The 18192-nt window shown below is 36.2% G+C and overlaps 1 protein-coding gene and 1 long non-coding RNA gene across 3 annotated transcripts in view; both read left to right on the plus strand.

Moving 5' to 3' along the window:
* LOC109112163 (junctional adhesion molecule A-like) overlaps positions 1–18192 on the plus strand; it is a 262729-nt gene that overhangs the window by 203305 nt on the left and 41232 nt on the right. The window lies entirely within an intron of this gene.
* LOC109101057 lies at positions 3532–6605 on the plus strand. Its single transcript, XR_006155286.1, has 6 exons — positions 3532–4093; positions 4195–4260; positions 4546–4614; positions 4785–4882; positions 5959–6086; positions 6249–6605. It is a non-coding gene; the product is annotated as an uncharacterized LOC109101057 (long non-coding RNA).

Below are 18192 nucleotides of genomic sequence, written 5' to 3' on the forward strand. Positions count from 1 at the left end.
GTGTGATGCTCCAGCAGCTCAGCGAAGGCTTGTCTGGAGAATCCTGGAGTGATGACCTTGAGTTCCTGAAAGGAGTTCAGGAGGTCCAGTGTATACAGCATTGAATTGCTGACAGAGGCTGGCTAATATCCACTCCTAAGGAGGTCCTTCGAATCAGGAGTCCACCTCTGCTGGCATGTTTGACACTTATATAGTGGCTGATGCAAGTCAAAACACCCTTGAAACAAAAAAGTTCATTTAAAAATAACATATACACATTTACCACATACTTCATTTCACAAGTTAATTCATTCTGCACATTGTGAATGGTTGAGAGACATTGCGTACGTTCCTATAATCCCAGTATAGCACTCACACTTCTTGAGAAGTGTCACGCCTACATTCTTTACATTTGTCTGATTCACCAAATTCCAGACAGCTGTGTTGATTGGACTTCATGCTGGAAGGATGCAAAAGATGTTTCTGCTTTGTGACAGCTAACTATTTTTTTTTTTTTTTTTTGCAGAGGACAAAAATAAAAAGATGTCTGTCTTTGTTTCGGTTAATGTCAATACCACGGACACTGACGGGAACAATGCCACAGCACACCAGCGTGAAAAACATCAAATCTAAAATAGAAATCTAAATAGTGAATTGTTTTTACCATTGATGGTGATTAAAATCACTGGTTTGCCAGGTAACACAGTGAAGTTTGTGCCTTCACAGGAGCAGTCTGGCACCTTCACAGCTGGCAATAATGTCTTTTTGGATATTGGAATATTTTAAATTCTCAACAATCAGTTACAGTGTTCTAATTTATGTTGGTCCACCATGTACATATTAAACTCCTACAAACGTCAAATAATACACATATAACCTGTAGCTGAGGCTTCAGCGTCGCCCTCCTCGCCTCCCCCTCGGCTTGCTACGACCTACAGAGACCCTTTTAGAGGTGTGTGGAGGGTCTCCTCCAGCGCCTCCACGATTCCTCTCCACTGCTGCTCTCTGTGTGTTGGAGTGAATATTTCTTGTTAGACTGATGTTGTTAAAGGTACTGGAACCAAAAGACATGTAACTAGTGAAAAGCAAACACAACATAAGTGTGTTAGTAAGGTGTTGACGGCTTAAATGAGCCTTGGCATAGCTTCTCCAAGTGTCTGTAACTCGGGGGGGATAGAGCTCCATTCTTCCAAAATATAATCCCTCATTTACATATGCCACAGAGCATGATAGCATGTTAACTGCTTAATTGCATCATGCAATATACCTGTCTGAAATCTAATGCACCCATCATTCCACATTCATTACGTTTTTACATTAATTTGTCCTCCATCTGTATGTTCAAGTAGAAAATGATTGAAGTGCATAAAAACTCTAACCCTGGCTTCAGCCACATTCATTATTCTGTTTCAGTTCAATGGGTATGCGTCTCGGTTCTGGGTACCGTAATGGGGATCCTGTGAGTCAAGGATATGTCTGGTGGCCATTGCAACACAGACAGAGTGACAGAGACGGACAAAACAGAGAATTAGACAAAGACAGAAAGAGAGGAAAGATTGAGAGATAGACTGAAAGACAGATAACAGATATAGACTGAAGAGATGGATAGAAATATAGATGGTGGGATAGATAGGAAGAGAGGTTGTGAGAGATAGAAAATGATGAAGTGATAGATAGAGATAGAGGTGCCTTTGGGTTTTGAGTATCAGGTGTATCTATAGGTTCAGAAAGGTGAAGTTTGACAGGATCTGCAGGGAGAACAGAAAATGTTAATTATGTGTAGGCTAGATGATAAAAGATTTAAAATGAGTTCACCAATAGTGAGAGATTCCCATTTTCTTAAAAATACTTAATAAATTAATAAAAAGTGTGTAACATGCGACTGGGGTTCCTCATCCCAGATTTAATGTGCAGTAACTTTAGGAAAAAGTTATTATTATATCACTATAACTGAGACATTCCAGTGACGTAGTGGGTAAACCACGATGATCGAGAGAAAATTACATCCTCTAGATGGCTTATGTCGAAGTTAGTTAGACTAGATTAGTTAGTTAGATTAGCAAACCTTACTTCACGTTTTTTTTTTTTTTTTTTTTTTTTTGCTGATAATGAGGAAACCATTTTTTATTTTTTTCTTTTTTTTTTTGTTCTGATAATTTGGTACGCGTTGTTAATGGCAAAGAAAATGCATTTTATTATACAATTTAAGCAAAACATGATCATTACATTCAACACAAGTCTCGTCACGTCACTTACCGGAACAGTGCTTTGAGCGCAATGAGACAGAAGGGCTCCATCTCCATAGCAACAGAAGCTGAGGATCATGGGTAATGCTGGCGTCCACTAATTAAATTAAATTCATTTTTTATTTTAATTTAATTTAATTAACATAATAATACCCCGTTCTCACAATCGAAGGAGAATCAAATAAAACAGATACCTGATAGCATACACTTCCGGGCCTTATCTGGGCCAAATATGGCACATATGGCTGAGTTCTGGCAGTGGCAGAGGTCATTTGGGCCAGATTTGGCCCACACACATCAAGCCGGTTTTTTTAGTATCAGTTATGGCATGTTTTATGTGGGCCAGATCCGGCCCATGTGTGACAAACCGGTTTCAGGTTGAGTTCTGGCTTGTTGCGTGTGGGCCAGATATGGCCTATACCAGGTGACCAGATGTGCCATTTTCTGAAGACACGTCCTGGCAGATCACCTTACTTTACCAGTCAGTGGTTCTAAAACTATTTTGAGTACTGGACGCCCATAATATTTCAGGACACGTAATATATATACATATACACATTTATTTGTCCTACACGGACCTGTTATGAAGCTGCAATGTTATTCGATTTTTTTACATTTTTGTACTATGTCCTCTGGTGTGACACCATGTCCTTTGAACTTTTTTGGAACCACTACAAATGTTTTATGCTTTGTTGTGCATTAATATGAAACCCCTAAATTATATTTTTTTTAATTAAAAAGTGCATGTTAAGCTACATAATCATAGAAAATTTTGCAAATGTGTCTTGCTTACCACTAATGACAGGTTAGCTTGGAATTGCAAGGTCATTAATTGACAGAAAAGGCTGAAACGTCCTTTGGTGTGATTAAAAAAAAAAAAAGTCCTCCATTGTGACACCTGTATTGTCACACCACAGGACAATGTTTCTTTAAAAATCATTTTAAATAATATTTGTTTAACTCCTTTTTTATACTTTTTTGATAATTTTCAGTGTCCTTAAATGCAATAATTACATTCATTAAATTAAGCTGTAATCATCAAAAAAAAAAAAAAAAAAAATAAAATTATTTATGTATTTATTGTATGTATGTTTATTTTTTTAATAAAAAAAGTTAGAAAAAATGAACTTTTTTCATGATATTCACATTTCTTCAAGATGCACCTTACACACACACACACACACACACTTTAATAAAAAAAGATATATATATATATATATATATATATATTATATATATATAATGAGTGTTCGTAAAAGCACAATACAAAATCTTTAAACTATAAAAGTGCCACTTTGTCCCACTATTATGTGCAGGCCTGGCATTTTGCACTGGGCTATAGAACTACAAAATGAATTTTAAATTAGCAATATCATAATTGAATGACATTTTGAATTGTTTATGTAGTGATCTAATTCTATCCACCAAGCAATTGTATGTGAATGTGTGAGACTTATGGTCATGGTTATAGGGAAATAACAAGAAGAACAAAGTGCAGTAAACGGTAAAACTGTTTGCACTACAAACCAGTACGTTCATAATTAAGACAATACATTAAAAATAACATGGTAAGATAAACAAGTTTGCAACAGTAAACAGCAAAACAAGCTGTTTGTACAGCTAATATAGCTGGAATGACACAGACACATTAAATTTACAAATGGCCGCGCCCCCTCTTACAGAAAAAAAATAAGGGGCATATGTTTATTCATATGTTTATTTATGTAACGTAAGCGTGTGACTTTTAATGCGTGACGTGCTTTCATGGGCGTGCGCGCGGACCGGATGGAGTTGCCATGGAAACGGAGGGCAACACTGCAAATGTCACGAGGAAACACCCCGTTTCTCGCTGATTTCACTGTTTTCAGGTGAGTTTAGTGCATAAAATCACACAAATATTAGTTATAACTGTTGTTGACACTTCTCTTACTTGTATTTGACTCGCTTCTGTTGTTTATTTACTTTATAGGAATGGTTTAATGTCTTCGAAAAAGTCCGTTTGCATTTCTACCGTTTTCAGAGGACGTATCGTCAGGTATGATAACGCTATTGTGCTCTTATTTCTGAAAGTTTGGGCTTTTAATCAAATCTTTATCTGTAGATGATAGCTTTTGACTGTTTTGTTGGTAATCTTTCAATGGATGATTGGAAATTGCTTAATTTATTTAACCTTAACATTTACAATTTACTGTTTATCGATGACGTCACGTTATCAAGGAGCGCGAAAATTGGCTGAAAACTAGAGTTGTTTTGATCTTTTATGGTAAACATAAAACTGTTCTGCGATTTCAAGCGTGACAAAATAATCCTTCTACAACAGAAGGGAGTGTCCAAGATTTCAATATTTCTGAAGGGAGCTGCTGACAGAGATGTAGGAAGCGCTGAAAAGGTTAAGTAACCTAATATGCATTTTTTCACAACATATATCACAACGAATCTGTTATTTTATTTATTTATTTTTTTGCATTTCACCTGCTCTAGCTTGTTTCCATCTAATAAACCTGGAACTGCAGACTAAATATTGTTGGCTCTGTGTCAAATTGCTTGTTTTGTTCCTAGATTCTTCAGTGCTGATGGCCTGCCGCATCCAGCAGAGTCAGAGTGAACCTCCTTTAAGACAACATCTCCAAGATGCTATTGACCACAAGACTAGTACAGTAAGTCAAACCTCAAATATACAGTACACTAGTGTTCAAAAGCTTGAAGTTGATACAATTTGTAATAATTATCTTCTGCTCACCTCTGTAGTAATTATTTGATTAAAATATGTAAAAAGAGTAATATTGGTAAATATTATTACAATTTAAAATAGCTGTTTTCTATGTGAATACATTATAAAGTAATTTATTCCTGTGATGTGCAGCTGTATTTTCAGCATCATTCCTCCAGTCTTCAGTGTCACATGGATCCCTCAGAAATGCTGATTTGCTGCTCAAGAAACTTATTACCAGTGTTGAAACAGTTGTGCTGCTTCATTTTTTGTGGAAACCGTGATGCATTTTATTTTTCAGGATTCACAGATGAATACAAAGTTCAAAAGACCTGCATTTATTTGAAACAGATGATTTTGAACAATTTGATGCATGTAACACTAACATTCAAATGTTTGGAGTCTATGTAACAACGAATCCAAAAAAAATAAAAATTCAGCACGTCTGTATTTTAACATTGATCATAATCAGAAATGTTTCTTGAGCAGTAAATCAGCATATTAGAATGATTTCTGAAGATCATGTGACACTGAAGACTGGAGTAATGATGCTGAAAATACAGCTTTGATCAAAGGAATAAATGAGTTGTTTTGAATTGTAATAGTCACGGTGTTTCTGTTTTGATGTAATTTGTTTATGTAAATGGAGCCGTGGTGAGCATAAGAGATTTTTTATAAAGGCATAAAATATCTTACAGACCCCAAACTCTTGAATGGTTGTGTAAATTACAGTTATGATGTTCCTCCCAGTTAAATTTTATTAAAATGTATTAAATGTTACTCTGGCATATGCAGTCCATTCTATAGAGACTGTGTCTGTTCCCCAAAAACAGACAATAAATAATATGTTTATTAAGGGATCTAGAAAAATTATTTCAGTTTAAACCTACTAGATTAAAAATACTACTCAATGTACTCCATTGATGAAATAGTAAAAAGTGCACGTTGCCTGAAATGATATGAACAGCAGCTATGCTAATCTTTCTCCCTTTGCCTTCATGTTTCTGCAAATGTCCATCCCAGGGTTATTAGAAACGGCACAGCACAGGACTTGCAGGACTTGTGAGGACTTTAGATGATACCAGTACTCAAAAGACCTTAGATGATGGCAACTATAGATGGACATACAAACTACCGCCACGGCAAAAAAGGTAATGGTAATTTGAAAGAGCTGTGTCACAGTATCAAGGGCTCCCTTATCAGTTCTGCTTTCAGTACTGGAGAGTAAAAGATAATTTTTTTGTTTGATGTTTTTTGTTTGATGTTTTTATTAGTACATATACGTTATCTTGCACATTTTATCTCCCCAACAGATTCTAATTTGAAAGAAGTTTATAATGCACGTTCGCTACTCCCAATTCAGAAGACTGAATCAGCCTGTGTATCTGAATGATTCTCATACTCACTCCTCTCTGCCGCTTCTCACAGAGGATACATTTACAGAAGCCTGTTTCGTAATGCTTGTTTATACTCGGTATACTCCAAACCGCAAGACTCTACGAGCGCATCTGGCAATATGGACAAGGCTTGATGCATGGCTGCAGCCTGTGTCAACTCACGCTTGTCTCTGTATTTAACACAAATGTAAATTCAGTTTAACTGCATTGCTAATTTCACTTAGAAGAAATGAAACATTCACCACATGTTCCACTTGTTCTTAAAATCCTAAATACTTAAAAAAAATGAATAAATCGTCCTAAAACACAATAGAAAATTTAATGGAATTAAGGGTTATAATGGGAATTATATTGGCTTCAATGTAAACTATAATGGTGTCTGCTGGTATTTGATGGATTCTATTGGTGGGATGTAATCTGGCAGATGGGAATAAATAGAACAACAGTAATTCATATTGGAATAATGCCCTAAACACACTACAAAAAGTAATTTTGTTATTGTTTTAATGGACAACCATAATAATTTCTGTGATGGTTTCTATTGATTTTTTTTGTTTTTGTTTTTTTTCATCAGGGTAACGAAACCCATACTGTGCTGCACACTATTGACAATATTAAGCTAAAGCTTGACTTTGCAAAATTAAAATCACAAATCAAATCGCAACTGCACTATCTGTCAAAAAAATCACAATTAGATATTTGCCCCAAATCGCATGTTATGTGATATACGTCATGTGTATATGTTGTCTTTCATTTACTAACTGCTTGTTTTCTTAAAAAAAGAAAGAAATAATACTAGCTTCAAGTATTCATTTATATATATATATATTATATATACATATACACACAATTAACAAAAGCAAAAAAAAAGGGCCTCTAAAACTAGCTTGTTCTTTTCTTTTTTATATACTATCGGGGTTTTATTATTTATTATGTAATAAAATAAAAAATAAAAACTTGCTATGTGTATTGTTTTAAGCTAACAGACTTGTTAAAACTTATATATCATTGCTCTTTTGTTGATTTTGATTGCTTCCATTGTCCTCATTTGTAAGTTGCTTTGGATAAAAGTGTCTGCTAAATGTAAATGTAATGTTAATGTGTATTTAAGTATATTTATAAATATTTATCTGTATTTTTTATTTTGTAATAATGTAAATGTATTTGTTTTATATCTATACATGCATTTGTATTCATGTATGTATATTTATTTGTCTAATTTTTATATTTTAATAAAGCAGTTTAGACTACATGAGTGTTTTCTTTATTCTGGATGAATTACATATGCTTTTGTGTCTAGAAGGGGTAAATATGGGCCAGATCTAACCCAGAAGTCAGCCACAACTGGGACGGATCTGGGCCACATCTCAGAAATGGCGTGGGTGACATCTGGGCCAGGTGTCGCCCATGCCATTTGTGAGATGCGGCATGGATCTGGTACAGTTGTGGCTGATTTCTGTCAGACAAAACTGGGCCAGATCTGGCCCAGATGTCAGCCAGACTTAGGTTGAGTCATCGCCGTCATTCCGCGCGGTATGTGGGCCAGAAGAATGTGGGAGATGTGGGCCAGAACTGGGCCACATGTCATTTGCTATCTCGTATTGTTGAATTATCAAGCAACACGTGTTTATGTGTTGAAGATAGTAGCCTACAGAATAATAAAAACAAGGATAAAATGTCATGCTTAAATGTTGAGTAATGTGAAATTCGTGTTCACGAACACGAATCAATAAATCAAATTTCGTGACTGTCACGAACTGGCGTGGACATCGTATTTATGCATTTTCAAGCAAGCTTTCGTCTTTATGTGTTGAAAGAAAATAAGGATAGTCTATCATTAAAAGAGAATCGGCTGCGGGTCCTCAGCTAGTTTGAGCTGAAGTCTTCAATGTAGTAAAAGTAAGGCTCGTGGCTACTGTAGTCTACTGTTAGATTTGACACCAAACAGATGGAAAAACGGCATTTCTCAGAAAAGAAATAGCAACATTTAGAAGGGATGGCCGTAGCACAATGGTTAGCAGCCTACAGAATATTATAGAAGCCCGTTTCCGCCACGTTGAGTCAAAAAAAAAAAGATCTTTAAGTCATAATAATGAGAAACTTTCTCGTAATAATGAGAAACTTTCTCATAATAAGACTTTAACTTATAATAATGACTTAACAACTTTCTCGTAATGAGAAACTTTCTCGAAATAATGAGAAACTTTCTCGTAATAATGAGAAACTTTCTCGAAATAATGAGAAACTTTCTCGAAATAATGACTTAAAATCTCGTAATAATGAGAAACTTTCTCGTAATTATGACTTAACATCTCGTAATAATGAGAAACTTTCTCGAAATAATGACTTAACATCTCATAATAATGAGAAACTTTCTCGTAATTATGACTTAATCCACGCATGCGCAATGTGCATTGTGCACATGCGTTCAGCAAGCGACTGAAGCGAGGCGTGCTGCATATCATGAAGGACTGTTTTGAATGTAAGTATGCCTGTATAACAACAAGCTGAACACTTTTTAAAAGTAATTGTAGGCCAAGTTAGAACGTTGCATATCATAAACGTTTGCATGGTTTAACGATTGGTTGCGTGAACACAAGAGGGGCCTGGTTGTGATTCGCGTAGTTGTCATTCTCATTGGTAGATAAATGGTCGATTAATAAGTTGGCTAAATCTCTTTGATTATGTCGCGTTTATTAATTATCGAACACTAAACACGCAAGTGAAATGTGAGATGAAATACTGCTATGTTTGAATCGCGCGGCGCGAGCTAACTATATGAGCATGTTTTCACCTGCAGAGCAGGTGCGTTTTATAATGGAATGTAGGCTAATCAACAGCATAGTGCAGAACCAAACATTTTAAACACTGCCCGAACTAAGGGACTGTCCCTAAACTCGATAAAGACCCCAATGAGGCAGTGTTGAAGCAAGTTCAAAACAGCCCTATTCTAAACAATGTTTTCAGAGAAAACAGGACAAAACATCTTGTTATGTGCAAAAATAAATTACGACTTAAATGTACACATCACCAGCCATACAAAACTGACCATGAGTTTACTGTAGTAACTATGGTTTTGATATACTCATAATGGGTGTCTGTGTGTGTTCTTTAAATACAATACTGGTAATCAATCTTGTCATGTGGGTAAAGGCCTAGAGAGGATAAAAACATATGTATGTCTACAGGATGGATGATCTAATTGAGTTTCTGCGAATGAGGAATGTTCCAGAGGAAACTGTTGAGAAACTGGAACAAGAAAAGGTGAGAGAATGCAGCTGGACAAAAATGTGGCACAGATGGACTGCAGGGCTTTAGGATTATACATAAAGGTTTCATAAACTAGTAATTTATACTTTCTCTCAGTGAAGGGATTTAAAACTTAATGTACACAGATTTTTTTAAATTTTGTTTTTAAATACTCTGCATTAAAAATTTATGAGCTGTGAGGTTACACTTTTAGATCACTGTGAACTCAGATTGCTCATGTTGTGACCACACATTGGGGACATCACTGTAAGATCAACGTGTTGTGTGTTATTGTTCGTTCAAGCACGAAAGATAACTCTATTCTGGCGCAGGATACTGGCACGCATCTTTCTGTGCTGTCAGGACAGTCACAGGCAGCGCGTTCTCTTGAATGGTTTAAAAGCATGAATAATAGCATGGTCATATAATGTAATGCTAGCTAAATGACGACAGAAAAAACAGATGCTGCATTAAATATTTTAGCGCATTAAACAGGACAAAAATCTTATGCGTTAACATTGACAGCACTAATGTCTGTATATATAGATGTATTTATGTGTATATATATTTATGTGTGCGTGTGTGTGTGTGTGTGTGTGTGTGTGTGTGTATATATATATATATATATATATATATATATATATATATATATACACACACACACACACACACACACTCTTTTTTGCACCCAACCATTTATCAGTGAAAATTGTATGTTGACAGGCAAACTCAATGTCAAATATTAAACCTGCATTTCCTTTTTTTCTAGATTGATGACAGTGTCATCGAACTAATGACAGATGAACAGCTAAAGACATACTTTCCATCATATGGTGATCGTTTGGCCATTTTGGGATTTTGCAGACAGAAAGCCAGTAACAGGAATGATCCCAATAAAAGGAAATCAAAACTTTTTGAGCGATTGAAATCTAAAATATCCAAAAAATCGAAGTATGATGATTCTGCCACAACAAGTCAACAACACACAGCAAAGAATGCTCAGAAGACTATGAGAAAGGTAGAATTAGGATGGATGAATTACGATACAGAAAATGAAGTCTTTAAACAAGTGAGAACAAGAAGGGGTGGTGGCACACAAAAAGTTGATGTATCAAAAGAATCCAAGAAATCTGATTTGATTCAGCAAGCAGTCAAGCTTTTTTTTGCAGATGGAAAAAGCCCTGAGGGAGACATCACTGAGTTTGAAGTAGATTTAAAGGATTACAAAGAAATGTCTATTGATGAAGACATTACAGTTGGAAAACTGTATGCAGACACCAGGTTGCCACTTTTACGGTTCTACCTCACAACAAAGAAGAGAAGTAACTCTGGCTCACATATGCAACAGGAAATAGATGTGGCTCTCACTACACAAGAACTGAACAGTTCCCCAACAAAAATGCCAGCTGAAAGATCAGGAAATACAGATAACACAGATGTGATTTACATAGGGAGCAACATGGAACCAGAGATGCCTTTCCTTTATTCAACAGAGATAATTTCCTCCACCCTAGATGAGAATGCTTTGGATGACAGCAACACTGTCACATTTGACACTGGAGACATTTTTAATGTGGATGATCAAATTTTGGATGATACATTACCTCTCTCACCTCTGAACACTATTGCACATAGTGAACAAATAAAAAGGATCTTAGTTGTCCACCGTGGTCATGTCCTCCCAGAACTCATTGCTCATTTTTTGTATGAAAGCGTGTTAGGGTGTGAGATAAAGATTCAAATTATTGCACCAGATGGAAAACTTGGGGCCATGATGAAGGAGGAGTTGTGAGAGACTGTCTTTCTGAGTTCTGGAATGAGTTTTATGAACAGTGCACTATGGGCAGCTCTTTCAAGGTGCCTTTCCTTCGGCATGATTTTGGAAAAATGCACTGGGAAAGTGTAGGCCGTATAATTGCCTTTGGATGGAAAAAGGAAAAGTACCTTCCTGTGAAAATAGCTCCAGTAATCTTGGAGCAGGCCGCTTTTGGAAGTGCGAAAAGCGATGTCATTGAGAATTTCCTGAAATTTGTTCCAGAATCAGAACAAGCAGTCTTTGAAGCCTGGCGATCTGACTTCACCACTGTTGACAAAGAAGAACTGCTTGAGGGTTTTGGATGGCCATAGCTGTCGTAAAACTCCAACAGAGAACAATGCAGAGGAAATCTTACAAGAACTTGCCCACAAAAAACTGATTCAAGAGCCTGCCTTTGTCATTGAGCAGTGGGCAAACTTGCTTTCCACTGCCATCAGTCATCTTGATGAAATTTCCTCTGTGTATGAAAACTTGCAGCCCACTGTGAGAAAGGTTTTGAGGGCTCTTTCTTTCCCAGAGAACATGAATACTCAGAAGAGGAAGATTCAAAGGCATTTAACTGCTTACCTTAGGGAATCTGGCACACAAGGTCTGTCTCGGTTTCTTAGATTCTGCACTGGTTCGGATCTTTTTTTGGGGGAAAAACTATCGTCATTAACTTCACACAGGTTCAAGGCTTCCAACGACGCCCAGTTGCACACACTTGTGGTTGTGTCTTGGAGCTGTCAGTTTTCTATGACAGTTATCCTGATTTCAGATCCGAAATTAACAAAGTCTTAGAGTGCAATGTGTGGGTGATGGACTTTATCTAATTAATGAATTAGAAAAGACTACTGCTTGTAAATGTAAGACTGTAGTCTTTGTGAATTCACATTATGTACCACCATAAAAGTTGTCTTGCCTTATGCACTGTTTGTTTTAAATGGTTGTTTCTGAATTGTTTGAAAGTACATGCATCTGTACTGTTCATTTGAAAAAAGGTTTAAAGAGTTTTGTAACTATTATAACGTGGCAATGTTATTGTCAATTGTAAGACTGTTTGCAGTTGCTGCTCACTGATGAGCATTTCCTTTACTTATATTATGTCTTACAGATATACAAATATTGCACAATTTCAATGCAAAGATATGGATGTTTTTTTTTCTTTGACCCAGTAGCGCTACATCCAAACCTGTTTTTAGCGTTGCTGTTTTTATAGCGTTACTGTAAGTTGAAAATTTGTTTGACTACAGTGAGCATTGCTTTCCTTTCAGTATGTTATGTCTTAAGGATATGTTGCAATGCAAATATATGTTGTGCTGTTTTCCAACAGTACACACCCAATCCTGTTTCATGAATACTGTAACCATAAACTTTACACATTTTTTTTTTTTTTTGGTTATAGAATTGCCTGCTTGCTTTGCTTATGCAGCACAAAACCCATACAGCATTTTTTTTAATTTTTTTTTTTATTTTGAACATTAGTAGGCCTGCCTTTTCATTTCAATTAAGTGTTCCACAGAATTAAAAATTTTATGTAAAGGTTGACACCAATAAAGTGAAATACATTGTACAAGTCAAATGAGATGCATTGTGTGATCTTATCAAGGTATTGCTGCCCGACATTTTGTCTACGACTAAGCAGCGAATAACATTTGTTTTTAGTTATGCTTCACAAATAGTTTTAGTCTGTGGCACTTGGTTCATTATTTATCAACTCCCTAAGTTTGATATAAAAATCCACAGTTGAATAGACATCTTTTGGCATATCCAGATTGTGTTCTGTAATGAGGTGAACACAGGCATCAAACACGTCTTTGTCACATGGGTAGTCTTTGAATACACATTCCTCCAGACACACTTCAACTTCTTGTTGGGCCTACAGGGTGTAAGTAATCTCTTGTGCCATATAACTGAGGTACTGCATGCATAATGGCTGGGCGACCATTTGGAGATCGAGAATTATGAATTGGTCTTATTCTATGATTGTTCCAAGATGAAGTCACTTGATCCAGTTCCTCCTGAAAAATAAAACGAATAAAAGGTTATTTACATGATGGGTTCATCATTTAGTCAGGAAGGATACCAAAGCACTTTTACAAAAGATTATTATTTTTCCATAATATAATTTACCAGTTACTTTATTGTGTGCAGTGTTGGGCAGTTGAAGGCTGCCATGTTTGCAGCTTACAGTTACTTGAATACATAGATTGCTTAACCTGCAGGGCAGGTTTAGGGGGCTGTGGGTCCATGTCCCCTTAAATTGATATCCAGGACCTTTTTTTAACCTTTATAGAGACAAATTTTTTTCTAGCCTTATGAAATGTATCTTTCATCTTTTATGTCAAATTCTTACATTTAATAATAAAAAAAATAGAAAGATACTTTAGGTTTTTACCATTCAAATGAAATTAGTATCAACAAAATCTATCTCAGAAGTGACAATGCATTTACATAACAATTACAGTTGCAGAAATGATGTTATGAGATAAATTTTTTAAATGTAAAAATGTTTAATAGTCTATAGAGATATGCAATTATACATTTAAATACACAATTAAAACTGACAGTAAGTGGCAAAAAGCCACTGCCTTAATGAGTCATTGAACCAAAACTTCTGTAGAGTCTTGCGCACGGGTTTAATGCGTTGTGCCATGTAACTACCAGATTGCATTTCTTAAATTATCTACTCAACACTACTTTAGAGAAACAAAGTAATTGTCAACATGTTTAGATGTAAAAGTATAGTTCACGCCAAAATTAACATTTTGTCATCATTTACTCACCCTCATGTTGTTCCAGACCTGTAGGCCTAAATATGAGTTTCTTTCTTTTGTTGAGCATAAAAGAAGATATTCTGGAGAATGTTGATAACCAAACAGTTTTGGGTCCCCATTGACTTCCATAGTATTTTTTAATACTATTTGGAAGTCAAAGGGGACAAAACATCCTTAAGAAGATCTTCCTTTATGTTTAACAAAAGAAAGAAACATATTTAGGCCTACAGGTTTGGAACAACATGAGGGTGAGTAAATGATGACAAAATGTTCATTTTGGGTGAACTTTCCCTTTAAAAACAAATTAACAAAATAAAACATGACTTACCTGTATTAAGTTTTGAAAACAGAATTGGATCAAACATTTGTCCAGGAAAGTGTCAGCATAATGTCCATCCTCTTTCATATTGTCAAACAGGTTCATCCAAAACTGGATGCACTGACTTCTAAGTGTAAGCCACCATCTCTCAATCCGTTGATTGCTGGTGCTTGGCCCAAAACTGACGCAAGCAGAGTCGGGATGCGTTCCATGATGCAGAAATTTCTGCATCTCTGCAACATTGACGTTCTCTGTGCCGAGATCCAATCTCACCATATTAGGGCAGCCCTCCGCCTCTATGACAGCTGTCATAAAGTACCCAGCAATAACCCGAGGATCACTGTTTGTTCTGTACGCTTCAAGCCACATCATTTTTCTTGAAAACCCATCTATGCACCCACTTATACCAATTCCATATGGTTTTAATTTATCGTATCCATCGATATGCACACAATAATTAGGTCCACGGCTGAAATACACTCGGCGGCGAAGTCGATTCCTAGACCTCAGGTCAACTTCGCCATCTAGCAACCGTAAAATCAGCCGTACTGTCTCTCTGTCAGTGATAATTCCATTGAGCCAGCATTTCTGATGCATTCACCTGTAACCATGCGACTGTCCTGATGTTTGTAGTTGTTGCTGAATGAAAGCTGCCACATCAGCTTCATCGGTCTTGTTCTTCCTCATCCAAAGCTGGTGTTTACTCAAAAGTCGCTCAAGGGTTCGATTGCTAAATTTGACTCCATGTACCTCTTTCAGTAGAGTTAGTATTTCACGATTTGTTAGTCCTCTTCTGAAATACTGCTCTATTTGTTTAAAATCCATGGATCACGCAGATGCCCAATGTTAGCAAGGAATCAGCATCAGTAACCAACCGGCGCCTAGTCTGTAGGGTAGCTCGATAGACGAGTAGGCTCGAGCGCACAATGCGTCACAATTTGTTTATCATTATTATGATACGTTAAGTCATTATTACGAGATGTTAAGTCATTATTACTAGAAAGTTTCTCATTATTATCGACCACTGCCTTAATGAGTCATTGAACCAAAACTTCTGTAGAGTCTTGCGCACGGGGTTTAATGCGTTGTGCCATGTAACTACCAGATTGCATTTCTTAAATTATCTACTCAACACTACTTTAGAGACACAAAGTAATTGTCAACAGGTTTAGATGTAAAAGGATAGTTCACCCAAAATGAACATTTTGTCATCATTTACTCACCCTCATGTTGTTCCAGACCTGTAGGCCTAAATATGAGTTTCTTTCTTCTTTTGTTGAGCATAAAAGAAGATATTCTGGAGAATGTTGATAACCAAACAGTTTTGGGTCCCCATTGACTTCCATAGTATTTTTTAATACTATTTGGAAGTCAAAGGGGACAAAACATCCTTAAGAAGATCTTCCTTTATGTTTAACAAAAGAAAGAAACATATTTAGGCCTACAGGTTTGGAACAACATGAGGGTGAGTAAATGATGACAAAATGTTCATTTTGGTTGAACTTTCCCTTTTAAAAACCAAATTAACAAAATAAAACATGACTTACCTGTATTAAGTTTTGAAAACAGAATTGGATCAAACATTTGTCCAGGAAAGTGTCAGCATAATGTCCATCCTCTTTCATATTGTCAAACAGGTTCATCCAAAACTGGATGCACTGACTTCTAAGTGTAAGCCACCATCTCTCAATCCGTTGATTGCTGGTGCTTGGCCCAAAACTGACGCAAGCAGAGTCGGGATGCGTTCCATGATGCAGAAATTTCTGCATCTCTGCAACATTGACGTTCTCTGTGCCGAGATCCAATCTCACCATATTAGGGCAGCCCTCCGCCTCTATGACAGCTGTCATAAAGTACCCAGCAATAACCCGAGGATCACTGTTTGTTCTGTACGCTTCAAGCCACATCATTTTTCTTGAAAACCCGTCTATGCACCCACTTATACCAATTCCATATGGTTTTAATTTATCGTATCCATCGATATGCCACACATAATTAGGTCCACGGCTGAAATACACTCGGCGGCGAAGTCGATTCCTAGACCTCAGGTCAACTCCCTCGCCATCTAGCAACCGTAAAATCAGCCGTACTGTCTCTCTGTCAGTGATAATTCCATTGAGCCAGCATTTCTGATGCATTCACCTGTAACCATGCGACTGTCCTGATGTTTGTAGTTGTTGCTGAATGAAAGCTGCCACATCAGCTTCATCGGTCTTGTTCTTCCTCCTCCAAAGCTGGTGTTTACTCAAAAGTCGCTCAAGGGTTCGATTGCTAAATTTGACTCCATGTACCTCTTTCAGTAGAGTTAGTATTTCACGATTTGTTAGTCCTCTTCTGAAATACTGCTCTATTTGTTTAAAATCCATGGATCACGCAGATGCCCAATGTTAGCAAGAATCAGCATCAGTAACAACCGGCGCCTAGTCTGTAGGGTAGCTCGATAGACGAGTAGCTCGAGCGCACAATGCGTCACAATTTGTTTATCATTATTATGATACGTTAAGTCATTATTACGAGATGTTAAGTCATTATTACTAGAAAGTTTCTCATTATTTCGAGATTTTAAGTCATTATTACGAGAAAGTTTCTCATTATTTTGAGAAAGTTTCTTTTTTTTGAGAGATTTTTTGTTTTTTTTGTGAGAGTTTTTCTTTTTATTACGAGATGTTAAGTCATTATTTCGAGAATATTTCTCATTATTATGAGATGTTAAGTCATTATTATGAGAAAGTTTCTCATTATTATGACTTAAATAATCTTTTTTTTTTTTTACTCAGCAGTGGCGGAAACGGGCTTCCATAGAATATAAAGCAATAAAACAAGGATAAAATCTCCTGGTTAAATGTTGAGTAATATAGCGCTTAAAGTTTAAAAATGAATAACAAATAAGAAAAAAAAAAACAATGCTCCCGCGGCAGAAAGAAAAACTTGGTGCAGACTCGAAAAATGCTACCTATTGAAATACATTAGATCGAAAGTCGTGCTGAGTGACACGAAAATAAAGGGCATTTCGTGTTCACGAACACGAATCAATAGATTAAATTTCGTGACTATATCACGAACTGCCCTGAGACTGGGTCGCCCTTCCAAGATGTTAATCTGTACAAAAATCCTGATTTATAATTGAGCCGTAGTCTGATGAAATCTAATACACATAACATAAGCAAAGACAAAGATGATTCCTGTACCGTGTTTACGGCTATACTTGCATGTAAAATTAGAGAAGCAACATCATATCTATTTTAACTGAAAGTGCTGCTCCTCTCTGCTGCTCGCTCGCTAGAGAGAGAGAGAGAGAGAGATTTTTTTTTTTTTAATTTTAACAAAACTTTTATTACAAATGCATTTCACAGTACATTTAAATTACAATATGCATAAATATTAAGAGCAACCCCAACTCACAATAAATGTGCAAAAAACCAATCACCTTCAGATACAGAACACAAAGCCTCATTGCAACACCAAATACCTTCAAAGGTAATGAGATCATCCATATGCTTGTTATAAGCAAAATCAATCAATATTCTTGCTTTCACCATGTTTGAAAACATTGTAACTACATTCTGTCCCAAATTTTGTTAACCTTTCTTTTTTCTACTTATATAAACAGCCAATTTTGCTTGGCCTAAAACACAATTTAACAACTGACATACAAATCTTTTTTTTTCAACGCATATTTAAAACCCAAAAAAAAATAACACAGTATAAAGTTTCATTATA

The sequence above is a fragment of the Cyprinus carpio genome, chromosome B7 (assembly GCF_018340385.1).
Source record: "Cyprinus carpio isolate SPL01 chromosome B7, ASM1834038v1, whole genome shotgun sequence".
NCBI lineage: Eukaryota > Metazoa > Chordata > Actinopteri > Cypriniformes > Cyprinidae > Cyprinus > Cyprinus carpio.